Source organism: Theropithecus gelada, chromosome 1 (assembly GCF_003255815.1).
Source record: "Theropithecus gelada isolate Dixy chromosome 1, Tgel_1.0, whole genome shotgun sequence".
Taxonomy (NCBI): Eukaryota; Metazoa; Chordata; class Mammalia; order Primates; family Cercopithecidae; genus Theropithecus; species Theropithecus gelada.
Window position 1 is genome coordinate 48,355,304 of NC_037668.1, and position 11,404 is coordinate 48,366,707.

At 49.2% G+C, this 11,404-nt stretch overlaps 1 protein-coding gene across 4 annotated transcripts in view; it reads right to left on the reverse strand.

The window, feature by feature from the left end:
- Positions 1-5,421, reverse strand: part of HP1BP3 (heterochromatin protein 1 binding protein 3) — a 47,162-nt gene extending 41,741 nt beyond the window's left edge. Inside the window, exon 1 of one of the 4 annotated variants that reach the window (XM_025383368.1) lies at positions 5,301-5,421. The gene's annotated coding sequence lies outside the window, so the exon portion shown is untranslated. Of the gene's footprint in view, positions 1-4,754; positions 5,088-5,300 lie in introns of those variants that run through there. The other 3 variants (XM_025383383.1, XM_025383393.1, XM_025383360.1) reach the window with 3 other exon arrangements.
- Positions 5,422-11,404: the final 5,983 nt, after the last annotated feature.

Sequence of the window (11,404 nt, forward strand, 5' to 3'; positions counted from 1 at the left end):
CAAGCAAATCTTTCAGTCAGCTGAAAGAATTCAGTGCAGTGTAACACACTCATACATAGTGAACTAGAATATCCATTAATATTAAAATTTTTTTTTCTTTTTTTGAGACGGAGTCTTCCTCTGTTGCCCAGGCTAGAGTGCTGTGGCACGATCTCTGCTCACTGCCACCACTGCCTCCTTGGTTCAAGCGATTCTCCTGCCTCACCTTCCTGAGTAGCTGGGATTACAGGCATGCGCCACCATGCCCAGCTAATTTTGTGTTTTTAGTAGAGATGGGGTTTCACCATGTTGGTCAGGCTGGTCTCGAACTCCTGACCTCAGATGATCTGCCCACCTCAGCCTCCCAAAGTGCTGGGATTGCAGGGGTGAGCCACCACGACCGGCCTATTTTTCTTAATCATAAAAAGCCTTACGCAAATCTGCTGGTATTTTTACATGCAAACATGATACGGAAATAAAAGAGTATCACAATCAGATTATCCTTAGTAAAGTTATATTGCTAATGAATTCATCTTTCTTAATCCACGATAACACTAGCTAGGCTGAAAATGCTACAGTGAAGTCAACAACCTTCAGGAGTATCCGTTCATAGGAATCTTTAAAAAAGTATTTTCCCATTTGGCACAGTAGCTCATGCCTGCAACTCCAGCACTTTAGGAGGCAGAGGTGGGAGGATCCCTTGAGGCTAGAAATTCAAAACTAGCCTGGGCAACATTAGACTTGGTCTTTACCAAAAGTAAACAAATTAAAATTTAAAAACAGGCCAGGTGTGGTGGCTCACACCTGTAACCCCAGCACTTTGGGAGGCTAAGGTAGGAGGATCACTCGAGCCCAGGAGTTCAAGACCAGCCTGGGCAATACAGACCTTGTCTCTAAAAAATAAATTACAAATGGGAATGGTGGCATGTGCCTACAGTCCCAGCTACTTGGGAAGCTGAGATTGGGAGGATTGCTTGAGCCCAGAAGGTTTAAGATGCAGTGACCTGAGATCCAGCCACTGCATTCCAAGCCTAGCTGACAGAGCAGAGCCTGCCTCAAAATAATAGTAATAATTATTATTATTAAAAACACACACACACACACACAAAAGGGCCAGGCATGGTGGCTCATGCCTGTAATCCCAGCACTTTGGGAGGCTGAGGCTGATGGATCACAAGGTCAGGAGTTCAAGACCAGCCTGGCCAGTATGGTGAAACCCCGTCTCTACTAAAAATACAAAAATTAGCCAGGCGTGGTGGTGTGCGCCTGTAGTCCCAGCTACTCAGAAGGCTGAGGCAGAAGAATCACTTGAACCTGGGAGGCGGAGGTTCAAGTATGTACTCAAGTTCAAGAATGTAGTACTTAATACTATATTCATTATGTCTGAAGAACACTTAAAACCCAGTTATTTGGGACAAATATTAAGAGATGTTAGGGCCGGGTACAGTGGCTCATGCCTGTAATCCCAGCACTTTGGTAGGCTGAGACAGGGGTCACCTGAGGTCAGGAGTTCGAAATCAGCCTGGCCAACATGGTGAAACCCCATCTCTACTAAAAATACAAAAGTTAGCCAGTTGCAGTGGCGCACGCCTGTAGTCCCAGCTACTCCGGAGGCTGAGGGAGGAGAATCACTTGAACCTGGAGGAGGTTGCAGTGAGCTGAGATCATGCCACTGCACTCCAGCCTGGGTGACAGAGCAACACTCCATCTCAACAAAATAGAGATGTTAGCCTCATCTCCGCATTTCCTTAGTAAAAGTTGTAGAACTTTGAAGCTTCAATCTGTAGTACTTTCTTTAGAATATTGGGTTAGTCTCAGCTACTACGCGAGGCTGAGGCAGGAGAATCACTTGAACTCGGGAGGCGGAAGTTGCAAAGAGCTGAGATTACGCCACTGCACTCCAGCCCGGGTGACAGAGTGAGACTCCGTCTAAAAAAAAAAAAAAGATGTTAGCCTCAGCTCTGCATTTCCTTAATAAAAGTCAAAGTCACATAACTTCAAAGCTTCAACCTGTAGTACTTGCTTTAGAATAGTTGGGTTAATTGGCTATTTAATAAATTCACTGTTCATTACAGAGCTAAGTATATGCAAGGTTAATTCACACTGCTAACATCACTGTACCTATGTTTTTTTTGTTTGTTTTGAGACAGGGTCTCACTCTGATGCCCAGGTTGCAGTATCACAGCTCACTGCAGTCTCAACCTCCCAGGCTCAAGCAATTCTCCCAGCTTAGTCTCGCTAGTAGCTGGGACTACAGGCATGCATCGCCATGCCTAGATAATTTTTCTCTTTTTTGTATAGACAGGGTTTTGCCATGTTGCCCAGGCTGATCACAAACTCCTGGGCTCAAGCGATCCACCTGCCTCGGCCTCTCAACATGTTGGGGTTACAGGTGTAAGCCACCGCATTTGACCCAGTGTACCTATTAACTAAACTTTTTACTATTGCATTTGTGAATGATCAGATTTTTAGGCTGTCACACTTGTTCCTGGCAGAGATCTGATCTGATTCACTTGCTGCATACCTGATGCCTGAGAACATACCAGGGACAGAATAGATGCTCAATTAATATTTGTTAAACTAAAGGATGAACAAATGAAACTTGTGTTTTTCTTTTTCTTTTTTTTTTTTTTTGAGATGGAGTCTCACTCTGTTGCCCAGGCTGGAGTGCAGTGGTGCGATCTTGGCTCACTACAAACCCCGCTTACCGATTCACACCATTCTCCTGCCTCAGCCTCCTGAGTAGCTGGGAGTACAGGCGTCCGGGTCCGCCACCACGCCCGGCTATTTTTAGTAGAGACGGGGTTTCACCGTGTTAGCCAGGATGGTCTCGATCTCCTGACCTCGTGATCCACCCGCCTCGGCCTCCCAAAGTGTTGGGACTACAGGCGTGAGCCACCGCGTCTGACCTATTCATGTTTTTCATCTTGGTTCTTACGTGTGCCAAAACCAGTCTGAGTTTACCTGTGGTTTACATGGTCCTCTTATGAGCATCAGTTTGTTTAAAGTTAGTGTTTGAACAACTACAAAGATTTGTTTTTTGTCAAGGGAAATACTTAAATTAAATCGGTTGAGACAGGGTTTCAGGCTGGAGTGCAGTGACATGACCAGGGATCACTGTAGCCTCGACCTCCTGGGCTCAAGCGATCTCCTCCCACTTCAGCCACCTGAGTAGCTGGGACTACAGGTATGCGCCACGACAACCCGACAGTTTTTCTATTTTCTGTAGAGACAGGGTCTCCCTATGTTGCCCAAGCTGGTCTCTAACTCCTGGACTTGAGATCCTCCTCTTTGGCCTCCCAAAGTGTTAGGATTACAGGTGTGAGCCACCATGCCTGGCTTTAAATTATTTGAATGCAAGCAAGAAAAAAAAGGATTGTAGAAATAAAAAGCCCAAATTTCAGTTTTAATTTATTCCCTCTATATTAAGAGAAAGCGGCAGAAAAGCAAGGAGTTTAACAACGTATTTCAGTTTACTGATACCCTTGATAATATGCATTTTAGGGAAAGTACTATAATTTCACATTTTACCATAAAATATATGTAATACATGTTATTAGTAATGCACTGAACACCTCACATTGTTCCCAATCTAAAGTCATTCATTATACTCAGATTTAACGAGTCATGTCACAAAAAGAATGCCTGTAATTTGATTGCTGGCACCATTTGTTTTTCATTTTCAAATTTAAGTTATGTAAGCAAGCATATACTCGGTGTCTGTCTCTGGCATAGATGCTAAGGACACTAGAGTGTCTCATCTCAACAAAATCACAATCTAACTGGGTAAGGAGCTGAAACTTTCATCTGGATATGGAGTGTTCAGCATACTTTCTCCACTAACTTTCAGCCCTACCATCTTCCAAGTAAGCTTAAAAACAAAGCCAAAACCAACCAACCAACCCAGCAAATTTTAAAATGTTACTTCTATTTTGAAACAAATTACACTAAACTTTTGAGAAGAGCAATGAAAAATTTAAAAGCTAGTAAGTTTTTTGCCTATGCCAGGTTAAACAAAATTAAAGCATCTTTCAAAAATGACTAGTCACGTCTAATTTCACTCTTAAGACAAGACAGCGTGCTCAAAAAGCCGCAGGCGATTTTTAGACGTTATTTCGAATTGGATTCTCACTTTCGATGCAATGCAAAGTCAGGAAGCGCAATAACACAGAGAACGTGCACGCGGAGGCGGCAGCACAGTTCACCCGGTTCGGTCTCCGTACGGGAGAGAATTCTTTCTCAAAAAGGTTAAGTGGCTGTCCCCGATCACAGCTGTCAATTCAGTACCAACCCTCAGATCTGGGGCTCTCACCTCACCACTCCTGCCTCCATCTCTTACAAACGCTCAGATGGGCGACTGTAACTTTCTGACGACCTACCGAGGCACTGCTCTCATTCAAACCCCACCGCCTAAGGTGGCCAGTAACCAGTTCTATGTTTCCCACCGGGGGAGCAAGACTCAAGGCCGCCGTCGCGGAGCAGCAAAGCGACAGCCAACAGCCCCGCCCGCAGAGGGCCGCGGGAAGGACGGCAAGAGCAGCGGAGACAAAGCGGCGAGGCGAGGCAGCTACAGGCCACAGCGGCGAACGCGCACGGCGGGGGAGAGCGCGGGCCGCCAGCGAGGCGGAGAAAGCTCGGACCGCGGACACCGACGGATGAGGCTGGGGATCGGCGCGGTGACAGTTCGGGGCTCACGCTCGGTAGGGACACCGCGGCGCCTGCCCCGGCGACGGAAGCAGCGGCGGAACGCGAGCCTCAGCGCTCCGCACACTCACCACTGGGAGCTCCGTAATGGCGGCGGCGGGGGCGGAGAACCCGGGGGGCGGGCCCGCCGCAGCCAGTCACCGCCGCCGGCATCTTTCGAACCGGCTCCGAAAACCGCTGAGAGAGTGGGGTGAGGGGAGGGCGCGGGCGGACGCCGGACCGCGGCGGGCCTCGGAGCATGCGCAGCCCTCAGCCAATCGGGGCAGGCAGAGGACGCCGACGCAGGCGCGCTGGGACGCAGGGTCGCACGGCCAGGGAAGAGCTCCCCCTCCTCCCCCAAGTCCAAACAAAACAAGGGCGGGAGCGCGCGCGCCGGAGGGCCCCTGAGGAGGAGTCCGCCAGAAGGGCAGGGGGCTAGGTCGCAGGGGAGGGGAAGGGAGGGGGGCGGAGCGGTCGGGGCAGGCAGACAAAAGGCGCCACCTCCGGGGACCCGGGCGCCCCGCCCCCTCCTCTCAGGGAGCGGCGTCGGCGCCCCGGGCGAGCGGCCTCCGCCACTCGCCTTCGGGGCTCAGCGAGCCCGCGCCCACTCCCCAGCCGCCTGTTCCGTCCTGCGTTACCTCTGCGTTCGGCCGGTCCTGGCGCCCGCGTCCCGCACGGCCTCTCGGCGCCGCTCCCGCCGCCGCTAGTCGCCTCCGCCGCCGCTGTCCTCCAGTCCCAGCCGCCGAGCTCTGCCGCCCCGCCCCCCTGCCCGCGGCCCCGCGCGCGCCCCCGCCAGCCCCGCCCCCCGCGCGTGGGGTACGAGGGGGCGCGCGGGGACGGGCGGACGCCGGCGGAGCGCGGGGCGTCGGCGCGCGTTCCCGGCGCTGCTTGGTGGCACCCATTGGCTTGGCTTGGCGTGGCGGGGCGGTGTCGGTTTCCTCGGAGGGGCGCTGCTTTCCCCCGCAACCTTCGCTTTCTATGCTCTCCAGGGCAGTCCCTGCTCTTAACTGGGTTTCCGCTTCGGCCACCCGTCCGCCTTTAGCGGGTCTCGCCTTTTCCGCTTCTCAGTTTAGGCGCTGCTCAGGAGCAGACAACCTTTTTTGAAGACCGTAGAAGAATTGGAAAACTAGAGAGCGGAGAATTCACTGCCTCGCATTAGCTCCCGTTAAGTCTCCAGACAGTACAGGGCAGAGTAGTGACTCGGGAGTCGGAACTGAAAAGTTGAAACGGGCTTTCCGAGCTCCCTAATCCGCACATGCAGGGAGAGTTCCCCAGAAGAAAACCCTGAGATTAGAAGACGGGATTCCCCACTTTGGGAGGCCGAGATGGGCGGATCACGAGGTCAGGAGATCGAGACCATCCTGGCTAACACGGTGAAACCCCGTCTCTACTAAAAAATACAAAAAACTAGCCGGGCGAGGTGGCAGGCGCCTGTAGTCCCAGCTACTCGGGAGGCTGAGGCAGGAGAATGGCGTGAACCCGGGAGGCGGAGCTTGCAGTGAGCTGAGATCCGGCCACTGTACTCCAGCCTGGGCGGCAGAGCAAGACTCCGTCTCAAAAAGAAAAAAAAAACAAAAAAAACAGAAGACGGGATTCCCTTTGAATTGTCATATTACGTTGCTATCAGCGTACTTAAGCAACGTACATACGAAGGAAAAGTGTAGCTCTTCAAAGCTAGTTTGGAAAGATTGTTTTTAAAGTTGCAGCTGTTGGGGGACAGGGGAGGGACTGGTAATAAATGTAGGGAAATACCAGTAGAATTGCCCTAAGCTTACAGTACCCAAACGTATGTGCCAAGGTTTATAAAGACGACACCATTTAAGCACTCACCTGGCCTTGCCATTAGCATGATTTGTGTCACCAGCTTTCCCTGCCACAGCCACCCCACTCTATTGGTTCAAATTTCACAGCCACTATAAAAAATGTTTTACGAGGTGAGTGAATAATCATGATGAATAATCATATCCTGATGGCATTACCAGTGTTTAGTACTCTGGTGTGATATTCCAGCTGTTCAGAAGAGGTTTTGGTCTTTTATGCCATTCTTCATTCTGCTCACTCCCTTTGTTGTTAACGTTTCTGTTGTCTCCCTTTTCAAAGACTCTGTTCCATTTTTATGTATTCGTACATTTAAAACATCCTACCATTCTGCTTTTACCCTAAAATGTATTTAACCCCATCTCATGTAAGAAGCAGACTCGGAAGAGAGCAAACTGGGAGATGTTTCCTCCTCCACAGATTTTTGCTAAAAAAAATAAAATAAACTTAGGCCTAGAATGGTGGTTTATGCCTGTAATCCCTGCACTTTGGGAGGCCTAGGTGGGAGGATTGCATGAGTCTTGGGGCCAGGAGTTCGAGGCCAGCCAGGGCAACATACTTAGACCCCATCTCTAAATAAATAAATAAGGCAGGAATGGTGGCAAAGGCTTTTAGTCCCAGCTACTTGGGAGGCTGAGGCAGGAGGATGGCTGAAGCCCAGAAGTTTGAGGCCACAGTGAGCTATGATCACCACTGCGCTCCAGCCTGACAGAGCAAGACCCTGTCTCAAAAACATCTTGGTGGGGCACGGTGGCTCATGCCTGTAATCCCAGCACTTCGGGGGGTTTAGGTTCCCAAAAGGAGGATCTTTTTAGCCCAGGAAGTTTAAGAACACCCTGGAGCAACATGGAGAAACCCCATTTCTATACATGATAAAAATATTAGGCCGGGAACGGTGGCTCAAGCCTGTAATCCCAGCACTTGGGGAGGCCGAGGCAGGCAGATCATGAGGTCAGGAGATCCAGACCATCCTGACTAACACGGTGAAAGCCTGTATCTACTGAAAATACAAAAAATTAGCCAGGCATGGTGGCACGAGCCTGTAGTCCCAGCTACTCGCAGGAGGCTGAGGAAGGAGAATCACTTGAACTCAGGAGAAGGAGGTTGCAGTGAGCCGAGATCGCACCACTGCACTCCAGCCTGGGTGACCGAGCGAGACTCTGTATATATATAAAAAAAAAATTAGCTGGGTGTGGTGACACACACCTGTGGTCACCTACATGGGAGGCTGAGATGGGAGGATCACTTAAGCACAAATGGTTGAGGCTGTAGGGAGCCGTGGTGGTGACACTGCACTTCAGCGTGGGCAATAAGGTGTTCCAAAAATCAATCAAGCTGGAGTGTCGTGGCTCATGCCTGTAATCCCAGCACTTTGGGAGGCCTAGGTCAGGAGTTCGAGACCAGCCTGGCCAACATGGTGAAACTCTGTCCCTACTAAAAATTAAAAAATTAGCCGGGCGAGTGGCACGTGCCTGCAATCCCAGCCACTCGGGAGGCTGAGGCAGGAGAACCCCTTGAACCCAGGAGGCGGAGGTTGCAGTGAGCCAAGATTGTGCCACTGCACTCCAGCCTGTCCAACAGAGCGAGTCCCTGTCTTAAAAAAAAAAAAAATCAAGGCTGGGCATAGTAGCTCACACCTGTAATCCCAGCACTTTGGGAGGCAGAGGCAGGCGAATCACCTGAGGTCAGGAGTTCAGGCCATCCTGGCCAACATGATGAAACACTGTCTCTACAAAAATACAAAAATTAGCCGGGCATGATGGTGGGGGCCTGTAATCCCAGCTACTCAGGAGGCTGAGGGGGGAGAATCCCTTGAGCCTGGGAGGCGGAGGCTGCAGTGAGCAGAGATCGTGCTGTTGCACTCCAGTCTGGGCGACAGAGCAAGACTCTGTCTCAGAAACAACAACAACAACAAAAAATCAATCTTACTTTGTTGTTCACGACATGAACACCAAAGAAGGAAAAGTCCTGAAACAAATTTTTTCTACAAGAGTGCGGCGCGCACACACACACACACACACACAGAGGCAGGCATTGAGGGTACCACTTACTGAAGACTGAAGCTGAATGTTTTCTACTTAGGGATCTGAAATTTTTATTATACATGTCTATTAAAGCACTTTACCTTTGCTCAATGTAATATTTAATATCTGGCCAGTTTTGATTTTTGTAGGTACCTGCCTCTGAATCAAAAGATTCCATAGGCGTATAGTTGTATAGTTTATTTCACTTGGCTTTCTTTAAGCTATACTAGTCACAGATCATTGAAGTGTGTTATGTAACAGGTGTTGTTTTGTTTTGAGATGGAGTCTCTCTCTGTCACCCATGCTGGAGTGCACTGGCGGGATCTTGGCTCACTGCAACCTCCACCTCCTGGGTTCAAGTGATTCTTACGCCTCAGCCTTCCAAGTAGCTGGGATTACAGACGTGCACCACCATGACTGGCTAATTTTTGTATTTTTAGTAGCGACGGGATTTCACCATGTTGGCCAAGCTGGCCTTGAACTCCTGACCGCAGGTGATCCACCTGCCTCAGCCTCCCAAAGTGCTGGGATTACAGGTGTGAGCCACTGCACCCAGCCAACAATTACATGATGATTTTTGTACCATTTACTTAAACGTAAACAAACTGCATTGGTGGAAAGACCCACCTTGAAAAGTTTAGAAGAGCAGGTCAGTTCTTACGGGGTGTATTATAGAAGGCTGCCATCAAAGACTGAGCTTCCAGGCACTGGGAAGACCCTCTCACTCAGAGACCTCTCACACTCATCAAAGTCCCTGAAGTTCTACCACTCAGAGATTCATTCCTTTGGTTTAATCTTCACTTTCTTCTACAGCACCTAAAAGAATTTTTTTAGAGATGGGGTCTTGCTATGCTGCCCAGACTGGACTCAAACTCCTGGGCTCAAGCAGTTCTCCTGCCTCAGTCTCCCAAGCAGCTGTAACTATAGGCACACCACCTCTCCCAGCCATTCTTCTATAGCACTTTTCAAGTGATAATTGAGAATTCCTACTTTAAACCTCTTTCCGGATGGATCAGAAGATAAGAACCCTGGAGGTCTGACTAGGGTAGGAACTTCTGGGGAGAGAAAGGAGTAAATGAGGGGCCATCTGTGATGACTTCACAGTTCTGCCCAAGGCTATCCATTCTCAGGGAGTCCTTGCCTAGGGAGTCCCAGAAAGATGAGGAAACATAGTAGTTTGTGAACTAGGAGTGCAAGTGTTAAGAAGTCCTCACAATCTAACTGTATCATCTCTAATTTTCAACACCCACTTTTTCAGAAGCCAAGTCCCTGTTGAAACTTTAGCATGAGACTAGCTTTGCAGACTTCACAGCCTGTTGTGAAGGTAATAGATTGGTTGCTTTTTGTTTTTGTTTTCTTCCTGTTCCTCAAATTTATTTTATGTATGTATGTATGTAAGTATGCATGCATGTATTTTTGAGACAGAGTCTCGCTCTGTCGCCCAGGCTGGAGTGCACTGGCGGGATCTCGGCTCACTGCAACCTCCACCTCCTGGGTTCAAGTGATTCTTATGCCTCAACCTTCCAAGTAGCTGGGATTACAGGCGCGCACCACCACGCCTGGCTAATTTTTGTATTTTTAGTAGAGATGAGGTTTCACCATGTTGGCCAGGCTGGTCTTGAACTCTTCACCTCAGGTGATCCACCTGCCTGGCCTCCTAAAATGCGGGGATTACAGGCATGAGCCACTGTGCCCAGACAAAGCAACTGCAGATTCAGATTCTAGGAATATTCCAGACCAGAGCTATGACATCACAGTCACTGGGCTGGGCATCAAAAGACATATCTACCTATTTTACTTACATTCCACCTTGTGTTAACAAGGAGAGGTTTGAAGAATTATTCTCCCCATGGGGGTTTTCTGGTAAAAATCAGAAAACAAATTCTAGAAGAGCTGTTAACAGTCAAATAATTTTAAAACATTTATTATGGAGACAGGGTCTTGTTCTGTCGCCCAGACAGGAGTGCAGTAGCACAATCACAGCATCGAATTCCTGGGCTCAGGTAATCCTCCTGCCTCAGCCTCCTGAGTAGTTGGGATTACAGGCACCCACCACCATGCCCAGTTAAATTTTTTTTTTTATTTTGTATAGTCTCACTATATTGCGCAGGCTAGTCTGGAACTGGGCTCCAGTGACCCTCCAGTCTTGGCCTCCTATATTCCTAGCTGTAACTGGCTGCAATTACAGCTGTGAGCCACTGTGCCTGGCCAACACTTGAAGAATAATTCTTGATTGGCTGGTGGGAAGAGGAGGGTTCTGTTCCTAGCCCAGCTGATCTTTATTCTTTCCATGAGTCATGTCTGAGGGATTGCAATTTCACACAGAAGTAACAACAAAAAAAAAACAGGCCAGGGCTTGGATCTCATTAGAATGTATGGTCGGCCGGGCGCGGTGGCTCAAGCCTGTAATCCCAGCACTTTGGGAGGCCGAGATGGGCGGATCACGAGGTCAGGAGATCGAGACCATCCTGGCTAACACGGTGAAACCCCGTCTCTACTAAAAATACAAAAAACTAGCCGGGCGAGGTGGCGGGCGCCTGTAGTCCCAGCTACTCGGGAGGCTGAGGCAGGAGAATGGCGTAAACCCAGGAGGCGGAGCTTGCAGTGAGCTGAGATCCGGCCACCACACTCCAGCCCAGGCGACACAGCAAGACTCCATCTCAAAAAAAAAAAAAAAAAAAAAAAAAAGAATGTATGGTCTTGGCAGGGTTGAAGGTTACTGGACTTTTGTGGTTTCCAGCCAGAAGGACTGGAAACAGCCCCTAACTTAGCTGCAGCATGGAAAGGGATGGTAAGAGAAGGAACAATGTATGCTGCTTAACAAGAAATGGAGGCTGATAAAAACATTTAATATGATTCTCCCACTCCCAGTGATTTTCTCTTACTGTTTGTAGTGTTAC